Source organism: Squalius cephalus (genome assembly GCF_949319135.1).
Source record: "Squalius cephalus genome assembly, chromosome: 19".
Taxonomy (NCBI): domain Eukaryota; kingdom Metazoa; phylum Chordata; class Actinopteri; order Cypriniformes; family Leuciscidae; genus Squalius; species Squalius cephalus.
This window is the reverse complement of record NC_137140.1, coordinates 18229842-18245476: the sequence shown is the minus strand read 5'-3', so window position 1 is coordinate 18245476 and position 15635 is coordinate 18229842. Positions and strand designations below refer to the sequence as shown.

The following is a 15635-nucleotide window of genomic DNA, read 5'->3' as shown; positions in this document are numbered from 1 at the left end:
TTGTACATAGACCTCAACGCCTGACATACAAAATGCAAGCAAGGACAATAAACAAATGTAAAAAGATGAGCTCTTCACTTCAAAAGGCCAGAAAACAGAGAAACAATAATCCCATAACAGTAACTGCTCAATTTTGAATGATACAGTGCATGCTGGGAACTCAGTATTGTTAAATTTACATTTTGGGGAATTCTATTGGTCTAACATGGGTTTTTTCTTAGTGTTTAGCATGTAAAATGCACATTTTGCACACCAGCATGAAATGTAAATCAATTGTTGTTCCGTCTTAACATTTCTTAAAGTGGTATTGCCTCAAGAGGGCGCTATTGACTCAAGAGGGCACCCGCCTTGCTGCTGAGTGGTTTGCATCTGTATACTCCTTATAGCTGCTTTCTCTTTTGAATCTTTATTTACTATCATTCCTTGTTGTTTATATGGCTAAAACTTACTCATCACCACACATTAACCTGACATCGCTAGCTTCAATCTAAAACGTTATCGCTAGCACAACACGCTAGTAATTCACTAGCCTGTTAACATGCCATCCGTGACTGCCGTCTTTATTTATTTAATTTTTTCTCGCACGCACATGCGCCATCCGTGCCTGCCGTCTTTATTTATTTATTTTTGAGTCTATCAAACAACTGTGGTGAGTAGGATCAGTCAACAAATACGGTGAGTCATGTCATCTCATCTTATTATCACTTGCACTCTGTGCCACATGTATAGCACCAAACTTTAATTGTAGGATAGTAAGGATAGTAAGAGTGCAAGGGCTTTAGATACTGCTTTGGATGCGACTAGCTTAGTGAACTCTGTACATTGTTCGGTTCCGGCTGTAGAGCCCGTGCAGCAGGGCAATTGGGTGACTGTGAGACGCTGTAGTCACGGGACAAAACACTGTTCTTCCATTCTGATAACAACATTAAACAGGTTCTACCCACTCAGTGAAACACCCACTGAGAATCCTGTTGAATGTACCCTAGTTATTGGCAATTCTATTACACGGGACGTGAAAATAGAGACACCAGCCACCATAGTCACATGTTTGCCAGGAGACAGAGCGCCTGACATCAAAGCAAATTTAAAAGTGCTGGCTAATGCTAATCGTAAATTCTCTAAGATTATTATTCACGTCGGCACTAATGATGTTCGACTTCGCCATTCGGAGATCACCAAAATTAACATTAAAGAGGTGTGTGAACTCGCAAGTACGATGTCAGGCACTGTAATTTGCTCTGGCCCCCTTCCTGTTTGCTAGAGTGATGAGATACTTAGTAGATTGTCCTCACTCAATGGCTGTCTGTCTAAGTGGTGTCCGCAAAATAATATATAATTCATAGACAATTGGAAAAGTTTTTGGGGCAGACCTGACCTGTTGAAAAGAGATGGTATTCATCCCTCCTGGGATGGTGCTGCTCTTCTCTCTAGTAATATGGCACATAGTCTTAGAGCTCAAACATGAATTGGGGCTTATGTCAGGAAAGCAGACAGACAGGCTAAACCGGCCGTCTGCTAGCTGTCTCACATCACTGAGGTCAGATAAATCCCATTACATAGAGACTATTTCACCTAGATATCATCATAGAGACTGTGTCTGTTCCCCGAATTAGGAAATACAAAAACTCCCAAACCCATTAAAGGGTAATAATTTAATTGATGTTCAACAAACAAAAACAGATTTAATACAGATGAACATGTTAAAGCTTGGGTTGCTGAATATTCGTTCCCTTACTTCAAAAACACTTATCGTTAATGATATGATTACAGATTATAACCCAGACGTGTTGTGTTTGACAGAAACCTGGCTAAAACCAAACGATTACATTAATTTAAATGAGTCCACCATCCAAGATTACTGTTATAAACATAAACTTCGTCTGAAAGGAAAAGAGGGTGGTGTTGCTGTAATTCATAGTAATATCTTCAGAATTACTAAGTCTAGTTTCACATATAATTCTTTTGAAGTGTTGGTGCTTAATGTAACACTATCTAGTGTAAATAATAAATCACGTTTGAGATTTGTGCTGGCTACTGTATACAGGCCACCAGGGCACCATACAGACTTTATCAAAGAATTTGCTGACTTTCTATCAGAGTTAGTACTGGCTGCAGATAAAGTCCTGATTGTTGGTGATTTTAAAGGAGAACTCGGCAACTCTAGCGAACTCTAGTCACTTCTTCGCTGATTTTCCCTTTTGTTGTCGCATGTTTTCCCCACGAGCTCCCCCTACAGCTGTGGGGGGGTGTATATGTCACAACACGGTCGTAAAAAACTCACTTGCAGCGGCCTCCTCCCCCTCTCTACCGCTGCTCATGTGCGTTTGTTTTGATCGGAGCAAGCCAACTGTATCGTGTGGAGCTATGTCTACCGAGGTGGGTAATCTGGTAATACATCATACATGCGTGTGTGTTTATGTCGAATTGCCGTAAAGCAATTCGTGTTTCGCGCTCGTTCTCGTTCTCATTCTCGCTTCTCACGAAACTTCCAATTTCTATCTTGCCGGGACGGTAGTCCCCAAGTTGCAAGGTTGGTTTTCCGCCTGGGAACGCTGGGGGGAGCGGGGAAAGTCACCAATATCACTAGAACAGGTTGTTTAACCATCCAAATGATTTCTAGACAGTTTTATTAAGTTAAAAAAGTTACCAAGTTCTCCTTTAATATACATGTAGATAACGAAAAAGCTGCATTGGGATTGGCATTTAAAGACATTCTGAACTCTATTGGAGTTAGACAACACATGTCAGGACCACATATCACATGGAATCAATGTTGATGCCGTTGAAATTCTGCAGCAGAGCGATGACATCTCAGATCATTATCTAGTCTCATGTATACTTCATTTAGCCAAGGCTGCAAAGCCGACTACGTGTTACAAATATGTTAGACCTATCACTTCTGCCACTAAAGATTGCTTTATAAATAATCTTCCTGATCAGTTTCATCATCTCAGCATCCCAGATAGCTTAGAAGAACTCGATATTGCGACAGAAACTTTTAACTTTCTCTTTTCCAGCAATTTAGACACAGTTGCTCTTTTGCGCTTAAAGAAGATTAAAGGAAATAGTCCAACGCCGTGGTACAACGAGCACACTCGGGCCCTTAAGAGAGCAGCTAGAAAAATGGAGCGCAACTGGAAGAAAACAAAACTAGAGGTATTTCGCATTTCATGGAAAGAGAGCACGATTGCATACAGAGAGGCCTTAAAAACTGCTAGATCTGCTTATTTGTCAACCCTATTAGAAGAAAATAAACAAAACCCTAGGTATTTATTTGAAACAGTGACTAAACTAACAAAAAATACAGCTTCAAGCCCAGACGTTTCCAAGCAGCACAGCAGTAATGACTTTATGAACTTCTTTTCTTACAAGATTGATAATATCAGGGAGAAAATTATAACTATGCAACCATCTACTACAATATTGCATCAGGCAGTGCATTGTAGTCTCCTAGAGGAAAATTTTTATTCATTCATTGCTATAGGAGAGGAAGAATTTACTAAACTCGTTAAATGACAACATGTACTGTATGTTAGACCCTGTACCAACTAAGCTATTGAAAGAGATACTTCCAGAGATCATAGATCCTCTGCTAGAGTTCTTACCAGAACCAGGAAGTATGACTATATTAGCCCGGTTCTGTCAACACTGCATTGGCTCCCTATTAAACATTGTATACATTTTAAAATATTGCTGATTACTTGCAAAGCACTAAATGGTTTAGCTCCCCAGTACTTGAGCGAGCTCTTAACGCATTATAGTCCTTCACGTCTATTGCGATCTCAAAATTCCAGCCAGTTGATAATACCTAGAATATCAAAGTCGACTGCTGGCGGTAGATCCTTTGCCTATTTAGCACCAAAACTTTGGAACGGTCTTCCTAACATTGTCCGGGAAGCAGACACACTCTGTCAGTTCATATCTAGACTAAAAACACATATCTTTGGCCTAGTATACATATATCACATTATAGACTTCTATAATTCAATGTTGGCTGCATAGTTTAGGTTAGCCGGAACAGGGAACACTTCCCATAAATCCTGATGTACTTGGTACATCATAAGAAGGAGGGCGTCTACATTAATATTAGTCTCTCTGTTTATCCCAAGGTTTACCGCAGTCCGCTGGATCCAGGCTGTATCCAGATCTGATGAAGGAACTGCGCCTGGACACGACGACAACGTAGTCCTGAAGTGTCAACTAGGCTCTCCCCTGTGAAGGACTCCTTCCCTTCCCTTTACCTCTGAGATAAAACCTTGTCGTTTTATCTGTACAGAGTCACCACGTGGCTACACGGACACGATAAATAATTCTATATTATACATTTTTAAGGCCAGACAAGTACTTTGTTGAGGGTTGATATGTAAAAAAAGGACTACACGCCTGCGTACATATATATTAAAACGCGCAAACCTATGACCTGAACATGTGATGCGCATGTGCGTGATGTCTGTGTTTGCACAGAGATAACTGATAATCGTTTGCACTTTGGAACCTATTTCCGGGAGTGCGTTCTCGAGCCACCAGGCACTGTTTTGTGCAGATGGGCGGCCGAAGCGTGTTGAGGGTTTTCTGTTAGAACGGTGTTGTGTTACGCAATGGAAGTGAATCAATCAATCAAAACTAACTTTAGCTGGACAATAACTTTATCCTAGAGCTGCTGTAAAGCCAAAACAATCTCTATTACTGTAATGTCCTATTATTACTGTAAAGCTGCTTTGAATCTATTCATATTGTTAAAAGCGCTATATAAATGAAGGTGACTTGACTTGACTTGACTATAAGAAATATTTTTCACAGGTACTGTCAGTTATTTTTTCTTATCTTTCCATAAGACATAATGATTATTATACTGTACAAACGGTATATTGCAAACCCCAACCCTACCTCTAAACCTACTCATCACAGAAAACTTTCTGCATTTTTACATTTTCAAAAAAACACAATTTAGTATGTTTATTAATTCATTTCCCTCGTGAGGCAAAGTGGCGATCCTGAGACGGGCAACCCGGAGCTAGAGTCTTATGTTCTTCAGGAGATGGTAGCAGGACCACTTCATCTCCTTCTCTTTTTCTTCCGCCCAGTTTCTCAACGATCAATTTGTCAAAGAAAGAACTAACTCCTCTACCTCCCGGTTCCAAGATGGCGTGGATGACTGTGGGCGATGCAACGTCTCGCCACTCTCGTCCCCCTCATTCCCTGTCGCTGGCTCTCAGTCAGAGGCCCAAAGAGAATGCGCTGCCTTGTCACGCCGCCTTTGCCAATCCGTGGAACCAGACTTCGCCCTCACTACGTGGCGCTATGCCTCCCATGTTAGGGCCGTCTGTTCCATCTCGCTGCCTCACAGCATACCACCTGTAATTCCTCTGACCCCGCTGGTTCGGTTCCTGGGAACCTAGCTAGAGCTTCCCAGCCCGTCCCGCTGGCTCATCCGAACGATCAGGCTCGGCTATGCGATTCGATTTGCCCAGCATCCCCCCAGGTTTCGGAGTGTTGGCTTCATGATGGTGGGCAAGGATGCCCCCGAGCAGAAGTCGCAGCCCTACTGGCGAAGGGTGCAATTGAGCCGGTCCCTCCAGTCGACATGAAGTACAGGTTTTACTGACCCTACTTCCTCTGTAGGTTACGACCAATTCTGGACCTGCGTTCCTTGAACTGAGCCTCACACAAGCTTCCGTTCAAGATGCTAACACCCAAACGCATTTTCAAATACGTTCATCTCCTGGATTGGTTTGCAGCAATCGACCTGAAGGACGCATACTTTCATGTCTCCATTCTCCCTCGACACAGACTGTTTCTACACTTTGCTTTTGAGGGGCAGGCATATCAGTACACAGTTCTCCCATTCGGGCTGTCCCTGTCTCCCCACGTCTTCACGAAAGTCGCGGAGGCCGCTCTTGCTCCACTCAGGGAGCAGGGTGTTCGTATTCTCAACTACCTTGACGACTGGCTGATTCTAGCTCACTCTCTGGAACAGCTGTGCGAACACAGGGACCTGGTGCTCAAGCACCTCTCCCAACTGGGCCTTCGGGTCAACTGGGAAAAGAGCAAACTCTCCCCCGTGAAGAAGATCTCTTTTCTCGGTATGGAGAAAGACTCGGTCGATATGTTCGCGCGGCTTACAAGCTTACTCTTCATATGAGACCGCTTCACCACTGGCTTCACGATGACCAAAGCATTAAATTACTTTTCACAGTGAAGTTGCTCACCAATACCAGTATCTAAAAATACTCCCCACACAATGACCTGCTTTACTGTGGTAAAGATGCATTTATTTCTATATTTCTCACCAGATTTTCGAAGACACCACTCTTGTGTCTCCACACACAACTTCTTATATTCTGCCAAATACTTCATTCTGTCTTTATTTTTTTCTGAGACAACAATGGCCTTTTAAGTAGTGCATTTGCTTAAATTTAGCTCATATATATATATATATATATATATATATATATATATATATATAGATATATATATATTTCTGTGTGTGTGTTTGTGAAAATATATATAATAGCATGTTTTGAATGGATTTTAACAAAGACAGTATGAACCAATTACAAGTTAATATTCTTTCACCTGTTTAAAAAAAGCAGAACAAATATTTTGGTTATTAAAGGGTTAGTTCACCCAAAAATGAAAATTCTTTCAGTAATTACTCACCCTCATGTTGTTCCAACCCCTTAAGACTTTCGTTCATCTTCGGAACACAAATTAAGATATTTTTGATTAAATCTGAGAGCTGTCTCACTCATCCATAGGCTTCTTTGTAATTGAAACTTGGCGGCACAGAAAGTTAGTAAAGACAATGTTTAAAATAGTCCAAGTGACTACAGTGGCTCAACCATAAGTTTATCAAGCGACGAGAATACGTTTTGTGCGAAAAAACAAAACAAAAATAATGACTTTATTCAACTATTCATTTTCTTCTGTGTGGGCCTCTGAGTGAGTTCACATAATGTAACAGCGCAGCGCTTCTGGGTTTTACGTCAGAACATAGGCTCACTATTGGCCGATGCTGGTCATGTGTGTGATGTGTGTGATGCAGGCCAATAGTGAGCCTACGTTCTGACGTACAACCTAGAAGCGCTGCGCTGTTTCAATTACAAAAAATCCTATGGAGGAGTGAGAGAGCTCAATTATATTAATTTGTGTTCCGAAGATGAACGAAAGTCTTACGGGGTTGGAACAACATGAGGGTGAGAAATTACTGACAGAATTTTCATTTTTAAGTGAACTAACCCTTTAATATTATTGCTTGAATAACTGTGACACATTGAAAAAAACAGCAAATATTGTTTGGTGTACTTCAACAAAATATCCGTTCTCCAAATATCCAAAATGACGCTACAGAAACATTAAATGCTTTATGAGTCATAGTGAGCTATCTGTTGTGGTTATAGTGCTGCAGCAAATATTTGATGACATATATTGATATTTAACATGCGAAAAACACATATGGTTCATGTTTAAAACACAATCTATTCTGATTTACCCACAACACGTTTTTCTGGAAATTCAATCTTGAGCCTTAATGCAAAACAGGAGAAGGAAAGATGAATCACAAATGAAACCTCTTTAATATCTCAGTCAGCAATGAGATTGAAGACGAAACTGAGATTTTGCTTTATTTCTTCTACATTTCACATATTTCTCCTCAGAATGCACGTGTCTCCTCTCAAAACTGTCAGAAATTGTGAACACAGTTTGCCATGATAACAACAGTCTGTTGTTGTGCAACTGAGCTATGCAATATCTCTATACTCTTAATGTATGACAGCAATAGAATCAGTGCAATCAGTAAAATGTCTGTATGTGTCAATATGTGTAGACTGTGTATCTGCAAATTATTTCCCAAAACTGTAAAGAGAAGTGTCTGCTATAGGTGTGTATGCTATCATCATTTTTAAATTATTTATATATTTCATTACAGAACATATAGATTTTATTTAGCTGATTCATGTCTGACATAAGAGTGTTATTTTAGACCTCATCTTTGTCTGTACAAAGACAATTGTAAGAGGACAAAGAAGAGTGTTTGTGTTTTGCTTTCCACCCTTTTTACCTTCTTTCTGGACTATGGTGAAGGTTGAGGTAGATCTCTTTTCGAAAAAACAATAAAACCACCCTCATTTGTCAATGCTGCAGTCACACACACTATTTTAATTATTCATGCATTTCATGACTTATTAATTTGTGTTATTCTAAGATGTTTTTATAAAGTTATGCTTTAGGAAAGTTAATATCATCTACAGAATATAGTGTCAGCCCTGATAAGAAATTACGTCTACAGTACAACACAAGAGACATTAAGTACTTGTAGTGCTGCAATGATGTCTTGCTGTCTCGCAACCACTGGAAGTAAAATAACTTCCCTAAGGGCAGAATGACAACAAAACAAAAAGGCAGATGATAGTCAGACCCTAGTTTACAATATATACAGTATATCAAGAGACGACTGGTTCCATTATCAGACTCTCCATGTAAGCCCTGGAGGCAATAATTTTGTCTGTTGAAGGCCACAATAAGGCTCTTATAGGCACAATATTTGGCTCTTAATATAAGGCATTGTTTTCCCTTTTAAAAATATAATGCACTTACTCTTTTAAATGTGCTCAGCATTTTTAACCATTGAACATTTTTTATATATAAAGACGTGAATTGTCGCCGCTGGCAAAACCAGCAATGCAGGTTTGACAGGTGGCGCCCCGCCAAATTTCGTGAGAATCACGACTTGCTTTACGGCACGACGTCACATACCTCAACAACATATGAAGCAGTCTCTATGGAAGACACAAGCATGCATTTCAGACATGAATCATGGCAGAGTCGACAAAGAAAACGAAGAAAGCGCGATCGGAAGAGTCAAGGAAAAGAAAACGAGAAACCAGTTACGACAGTAACGTTAAATACAAGTACTCCTCAGCGACTCTGTTTGACAAAAATGGAAACTGCATAGTGTGTGGGTTGAACCTGGTTAGTACCTGGATGGGAGACCTCCTGGGAAAACCAGGCTGCTGCTGGAAGAGGTGTAAGTGAGGCCAGCAGGGGGGTGCTCACTCTGTGTGGGTCCTAACGCCCCAGTATAGTGATGGGGACACTATAATGTAAAAAAACACAATCCTTCGGATGAGATTTTAAATCTAGGTCCTGACTCTCTGTATTCATTAAAAATCGCAGGATGTCCTTCGAACAAAGAGTATGGGTGTAACCCCAGCATCCAAAACTCTGTCCGTCATCATAGCCTCCTAATCATTCCCATATACTGTATATATAGGCTTCTGATTAGATTTATCACTCCATCTCTTCTCCACCAATAAGCTGGTGTGTGGGGGTGTTCTGACGCAATATGGCTGCCATCGCATCATCCAGGTGGATGCTGCACATTGGTGGTGGTTGAGGAGATTCCCCCCTTCCATATGTAAAGCGCTGTGAGTACAGAGAAAAGCGTAACAAATTATTATTAATAATTAGATGACACTAAGACTCATATCAGTAAGGAAAGATGTTGTAGTGTACATGGAGAGTTCTGCTCTTTTGTTTGTGTTAATTTGTTAAAGGGTTAGTTCACCCAAAAATAAAAATTCTGTTAGTAATTACTCACCCTCATGTTGTTCCAACCCCGTAAGACTTTCGTTCATCTTCTGTGTTGTACGTCAGTACGTAGGCTCACTACTGGCCGACGCTGGTCATGTGTGTGATGCGTGTGACGTACAACACAGAAGCGCTGCGCTGTTACACTATGTGAACTCACTCAGAGGCCCAAATAGCAGAAAGTGAATAGATGAATAAAGTCCTTATTTTTGTTTGTTTTTTGCGCACAAAAAGTATTCTCGTCACTTGATAAACTTATGGTTGAGCCACTATAGTGTTATGGAAAATGTATATTTTACTCTTTCTTGTCTATTTATTAGATATTGTGTGGGTTTTCCTTTAATTTAACTTGTGTTTCCCTCTCAATATGCATGTATGTCACCTGGCATGAACAAGTTCCTATTCAGGAAAGACAGAGAGGGTTGAAGAACCATTGTTTCGATCTGGTTTTACGGGGGAGCAGGAAAATAAACTAGCTCGATCTGGTTTTACAGGGGGGAGCAGGAAAATTACAGGAGAAGAGACTGTATAAAAGACTGTCTGGTTTCTGTGTGATTTAGGTCTTGTTCCAACCACGAGGTAGCTGTTGCGGTATTTTTGTGAACAAACCTCTTAAAGAGAATAAACCTTTTTCTCTTTAAAACAATTTGATTCTGAATGTTTCTTATGCCTTGATGCTGTTTGTTAACTATTGATTTTGCCAAGGATAGTTCACCCAAAAATTAAAATGCTGTCATAATTTACTCACCCTCATGTTATTCCAAATTACCTTCTTCTGTGGAATACAAAAGAAGATATTTTGGAAAATGTCTCTATTTTTTTTTCCATGCAAAAAAAGTCAGTGAGGTCCAATGTTTTTGACTTTCATTGTATGAGCAAACACAGTTGAAACCTTTTTAAAAATATCTTCTTGTGACTGTGAGCAAAGCTTGTATTGCTGTAAAACCAAATTTGTTACAGATGATTAAGCAGCCTCAAAGAGCAAGGCTCATTTCAGTGGCAACATTCTCACAGCTTGATTAAACCGTAAAACATTCACAATTCCATGGTTTACATTAGTGAAAATCAAACAAGAACTTATCTTTTGACTGAGCTAAAACAAACACAAAGAGTGGATTATTTAAAAGACCAAATTATAATTAATTTCAACGCTATATTTTGAAATTAGCAATACATATTTTGTTCAGTCAGCTGCTTCATGTGTTGCATTTTTGTCTGGAAGTCATATTTTATTCTTTGTGCAGAAACATATTTAGAGAATAAGTTTCTTTCATCATTGACATTGATGAGTAAGCATTTTTCTTGGCATAATTTGTCATGGTGGCAATCACAAGTTTACATAATGGATCATGTATTTTATATTGAACAGTTTTAGATTTATACATTGTTTGTAGACATTTTTAAAGTCACAATGAAATGGAAGTACATGAAATGACATGACATTACATAAATAGGCAAAAAAATAAACAAGCAGTCCATGGCTGGGGTGGCTGGAGTCCCTAATCCTCACACACTGCTTAGTGTAGATGTCCGGGAGGGAGGGCATCTTACCTCCAATAATATGACGAGCTGTCCGGAACACAGGGTTGCCAACTTTTCAGTTTAACTCGGAGTGAGACTTCTCCGACGGGGGGGGGGGGGGGGGGGGGGGTTAATAGGTTAATCTTAACCTATTTTCAGTATTATTTCAAGTCATTTTTCACCAATGAAATCTCTAGAAAAAGCTAATAAATAATATTAGCTAAGCTAATAAAACAATTTCAATTCAAATTAATGTTTCATTATGTTTAATTGTAGTGTGATATAATGATCAAAAATAACAAATTTTTAGCATCTAAGCACATCTAGGCACTTTTTTACACCTGGGGTGGGCGATATGGCAATAATATCAATTTTTTTTTTTTTTTTTTTTTTTCAAAAAAAATCACGATTTTATCATGATTCTTTTTCATGTTGGTTTTACTATTTTTCATGTGACTGAGCATTACAGCCAAACTAATGTCCCTATTTTAAAAACAAAGCCTTATAACAAAATATAGGTAACAAAATATAAAATAAAAAAGAATGGCAGACATTTAGGTCAAAGTGGCGAAGATAAAATCTTTGTCACTATTTTCTTTGTTATTAAAAATTAAGAACAGAGATACATATTACACATACACAACTTAATATACAAATGAAATAAACAGTGCTTTGTTTTTTCAGCTATAGGTGTATTTAACAGTAGAATTGAAGAAGTAATTATATGGACAAATATGAAAATAAAACACAACAGACTTAAAGTTCTCAGTCAAGAGCAGTGAATGATTTCCTCTGTGTGTTTTGTTGTTTTATTAACATTAACGGCATAGTTCTCCCCCCAAAAAGTCATAATTTACTCTCTTAAGTTGTTTTAAACTTGAATAAGTTTCTTTCTTCTGTTGAAGAATGTCAGTAACCAAACAGTTGATGTACCCCTGTGACTTCCATAGTATATTTTTTTCCTACTATGTATGTCAATGGGGACCAGCAACTGTTTGGTTTTGGGTGAACTATCTCTTTAAGAACAAGCGGCAGCATGTTTATTATTAGGGCTACTGTCTCTTTAAGAACTGCACGCGACGCGTCTAATATACACGCATATATGACAAGCAGATTTTAATTAATTTTCTCTGTTTGGTTTTGGGTGAACTATCTCTTTAAGAACAAGCGGCAGCATGTTTATTATTAGGGCTACTGTCTCTTTAAGAACTGCACGCGACGCGTCTAATATACACGCATATATGACAAGCAGATTTTAATTAATTTTCTCTGTTTGCTTTCACTTTAGACATAACCAACTTTGTTTATGTAAACATTGTGTGTATTTGACAGTATTAGCGCAATATAAGACTCAAAAGATAACTTTTAGTCCAGTAACAGGCTTTTAGTGCATGTGCGCGTCGAGTGTATGCGCTCAGTAAAGCGCATATTTGAACAGCGCATCAGCAGCGAATGACATGTTTAACCGGCAAGGCTTTAAAGCACATGCAAATAATGAACTTTTGTGAACTGCAGTGTCCTGTTCCTCTGCGTTAACATTTGATGTGAATATACGTCGTGCTGCAGTGTAGCCTATAGATGAAGGCGCCGCAACTGATAAAATGCGCAGTTGTAACTTTCCCTCTCTGCCGTGCGTGCGGAGATTTTTAACTAATTTGCGCCATAGCTAGTGGTCCATCCAGTAGTTAAGAGCCTGAATTGTTTATAGTAATTCTGAAATTTAGTGCACATGAGTGAAAAAAAATACAGCACAGAAGAATGTCTATTTTTGCGTGAGATTTCTTTGTTGAGCGTGAGAGCGTGAGATTGAGGCTGAATGCGTGACTGTCACGCGAGATGCGTGAGAGTTGGCAACCCTGGGAACACCATCTTCAGAGCTTTGCGGTTGAGGGCAGTGCTGTTGCCGCTGGACAGGCCGGACACGCTGGGTGAAGTCCATAGTAGTCCATAGTAATCGATAGTCGAGTTCACGCGCATGATCATAGGTACTAAACCAATGCGCGTGAACTCGACAATCGATTACTACGGACTTTGACCGAAAACAGGATGTAAATACAGGTATGTGCGCTGGCTGAAATAACATCACTTTTATTCATATCTTTCACATCTACTGCAGTCAGATTCACCCGCGTTCACTCTGAAGGAATCACTCACATGACCTGTGCACTTGTAATGACACATCAAGGATGTTAAGAGGCTAAAAGCAGGTTTAAAACTTGCCCCATTGAAGTCAACAGGATTTTGTCGTTGTTCTCTGTATTGACAGCACTCCAAATGTACAAAAAAAATGAGCTCAATGTTAAAATTGACCAGAGTTCTCCTTTAATAAAGGTCTTCTGAAGCAAAGTTCAGAATTTTTTTTTTTTTTTAAGTTTGTGTAAGAAAAATATTCATATTTAAAACTTTATAAAGTAAAATAACCAGCTTCTGGTCAAACGAACATACGAACATTATTTACACTACGCCATGGTGCACTACTCTACTTCTGACGTCATACGTAAGTTACACTTTATACGCAAGTAGACTGGGTATGGCTGGAAGCTAGAATTTTACTTTGTTGCTTGTTAAATATGAATATTTTTCTTAAACAAATGCATTGCTTTGATGTCGGAGGAGCTTGAGATTGTTGCCCAGCCTTGTTTGTTTAAACCACGAGAGGCATCAAAGCTTTACGCCACTCCTACATCCTACGTCATACATCGTCAAGTGTTACTCTTTTGGCGTAAGTCGACTTGCGTACTTCCGTCTGTCGGAAGCTAGTTATTTTAGTCGCTAAAGTTTTAAATATGGATATTTTTCTTACACGAATGCATCGCTTCACTACAGAAGCCCTTTATTAACCCCCCAGAGCCATTTGAAACACTTTTATCATGGATCTATGCACTGTGATGGACTTCAAAAAATATAAAGCCATTCACTACCATTATAAAGCTTGGAAGAGCCAGGACATTTTTTATATATAACTCGATTGTATTCGTCTGAAAGAAGAATGTCATATTCACCTAGGATGACTTGAGGGTGAGTAAATCATGGCCTAATATTAATTTTTGGGTGAACTATCCCTTTAATATAACTCCGATTGTATTCGTGACTCTGAAAGAAGAAAGTCATATACACCTAGGATGGAATGAGGTGAGTAAATCATGGGCTAATTTTCACTTTAAAGTGAACTACTCCTTTAAGGGGCCTATCACACAATCACCCAAGCCAGAGCTCCCTCTAACAGGCAGGCATACACTTTTAAGTGGAGTTTGTTCACTGAGTGGTGCTCTTCCCATCAGGTAGACCCCAGAGATGAACGATCGGCTCTGTGCTTTCCTTCCTGCAAGAAGGGTTGGAGCGGAGGTTGTCCCACTCCCATTGCGGCACATCATGTTGTAGTTGACCGCAAGTCAGGAAAGCGCAACCTGGTCATCAAGTTTCTGAGAGGCACTAGGAGGTTAAATCCTCCCAGGCACCGCCTCTTCTCCTCCTGGGATCTCTTGGTGGTCCTTTCTGATCTGCAGAGAGCTCCCTTTGAGCTCAAACTGTCAGACTTGAGCTGACATTTGTTGTGATTCCTCCTTCCCAGTCCTATATGTTTATTCTTCCACGGTACGATTTCCCTGTCAGTCTTTCCCTGGGCATTACATTTGCACTCAACCCAGCATTTTTTTTAGAGTGCAAATGTAATGAATGTAATTCTTTTTACATGACCATGGTAAAGACTGCCACATTACTGTAACTCACCCTTCATCTTAAAAAGGTTGACTATAGATTCAGTCATATTGTACAGTGAGAACATTTACTGTATTGGCTGCATACTCTGTTCAAGCACAAAACCTCATGACTGTGTCATTCCTCCATCTCATCTTTTGATAACACACTGGATGATACTATTACAAACATTATGGATTTTATGTCAATTAGGCAAGTAATGTAAGTGTATTTTCTAATGTGGCACCTGTAGCCTGTATTACTTTAATTATTTCAGCAACAAGGGTGATTTGAAACATATTTTGGATTGTTTGCTATTGAAAAAAGACCTATAACATCTTAGACATCATTAAACTGTACTGCAGAACTGTCCAGTTATGTCAGTTGTATCAACGTCTTATGCCAAACTCGTATGGTACCTTCAGGCCACGTTCCCAAGTCAAAGAATTAAGATATAACCTCACTTCGAGCTTAACATTGTTGCCGTCATCTTTGCTGGCATGTTGCATGATTTAAAAAAAATAAAAAAATAAAATGTACTAAAAAACTTCATTTAAAATGGCAGACATTGAAAATGGGCGATCTTGGGAAGATCATATACCCCAAGGAATTCAATGTATCAGTCTAAATAGTTAATATTTCTTCACCACTTGGTGTCGCTCTTTTGAAACTGCTCATTCTTTCAGGGTAATTTCTGGATGCTTTACAGATGAACAGTCTGAAATATTAAAACTTTTTTTATTTCTCATAATTGAGAAAGCATTTTTATATTTTAAGTTGTTTCTTATTTTAAACTTTACTTGACAATTATCTTTTGTAGTTTTTAC

At 39.2% G+C, this 15635-nt stretch overlaps 1 protein-coding gene across 1 annotated transcript in view; it reads left to right on the top strand.

The window, feature by feature from the left end:
- The window catches only part of LOC307147356 (interferon-induced protein with tetratricopeptide repeats 5-like), a 141134-nt gene that overhangs the window by 54899 nt on the left and 70600 nt on the right, over nucleotides 1–15635 (top strand). The window lies entirely within an intron of this gene.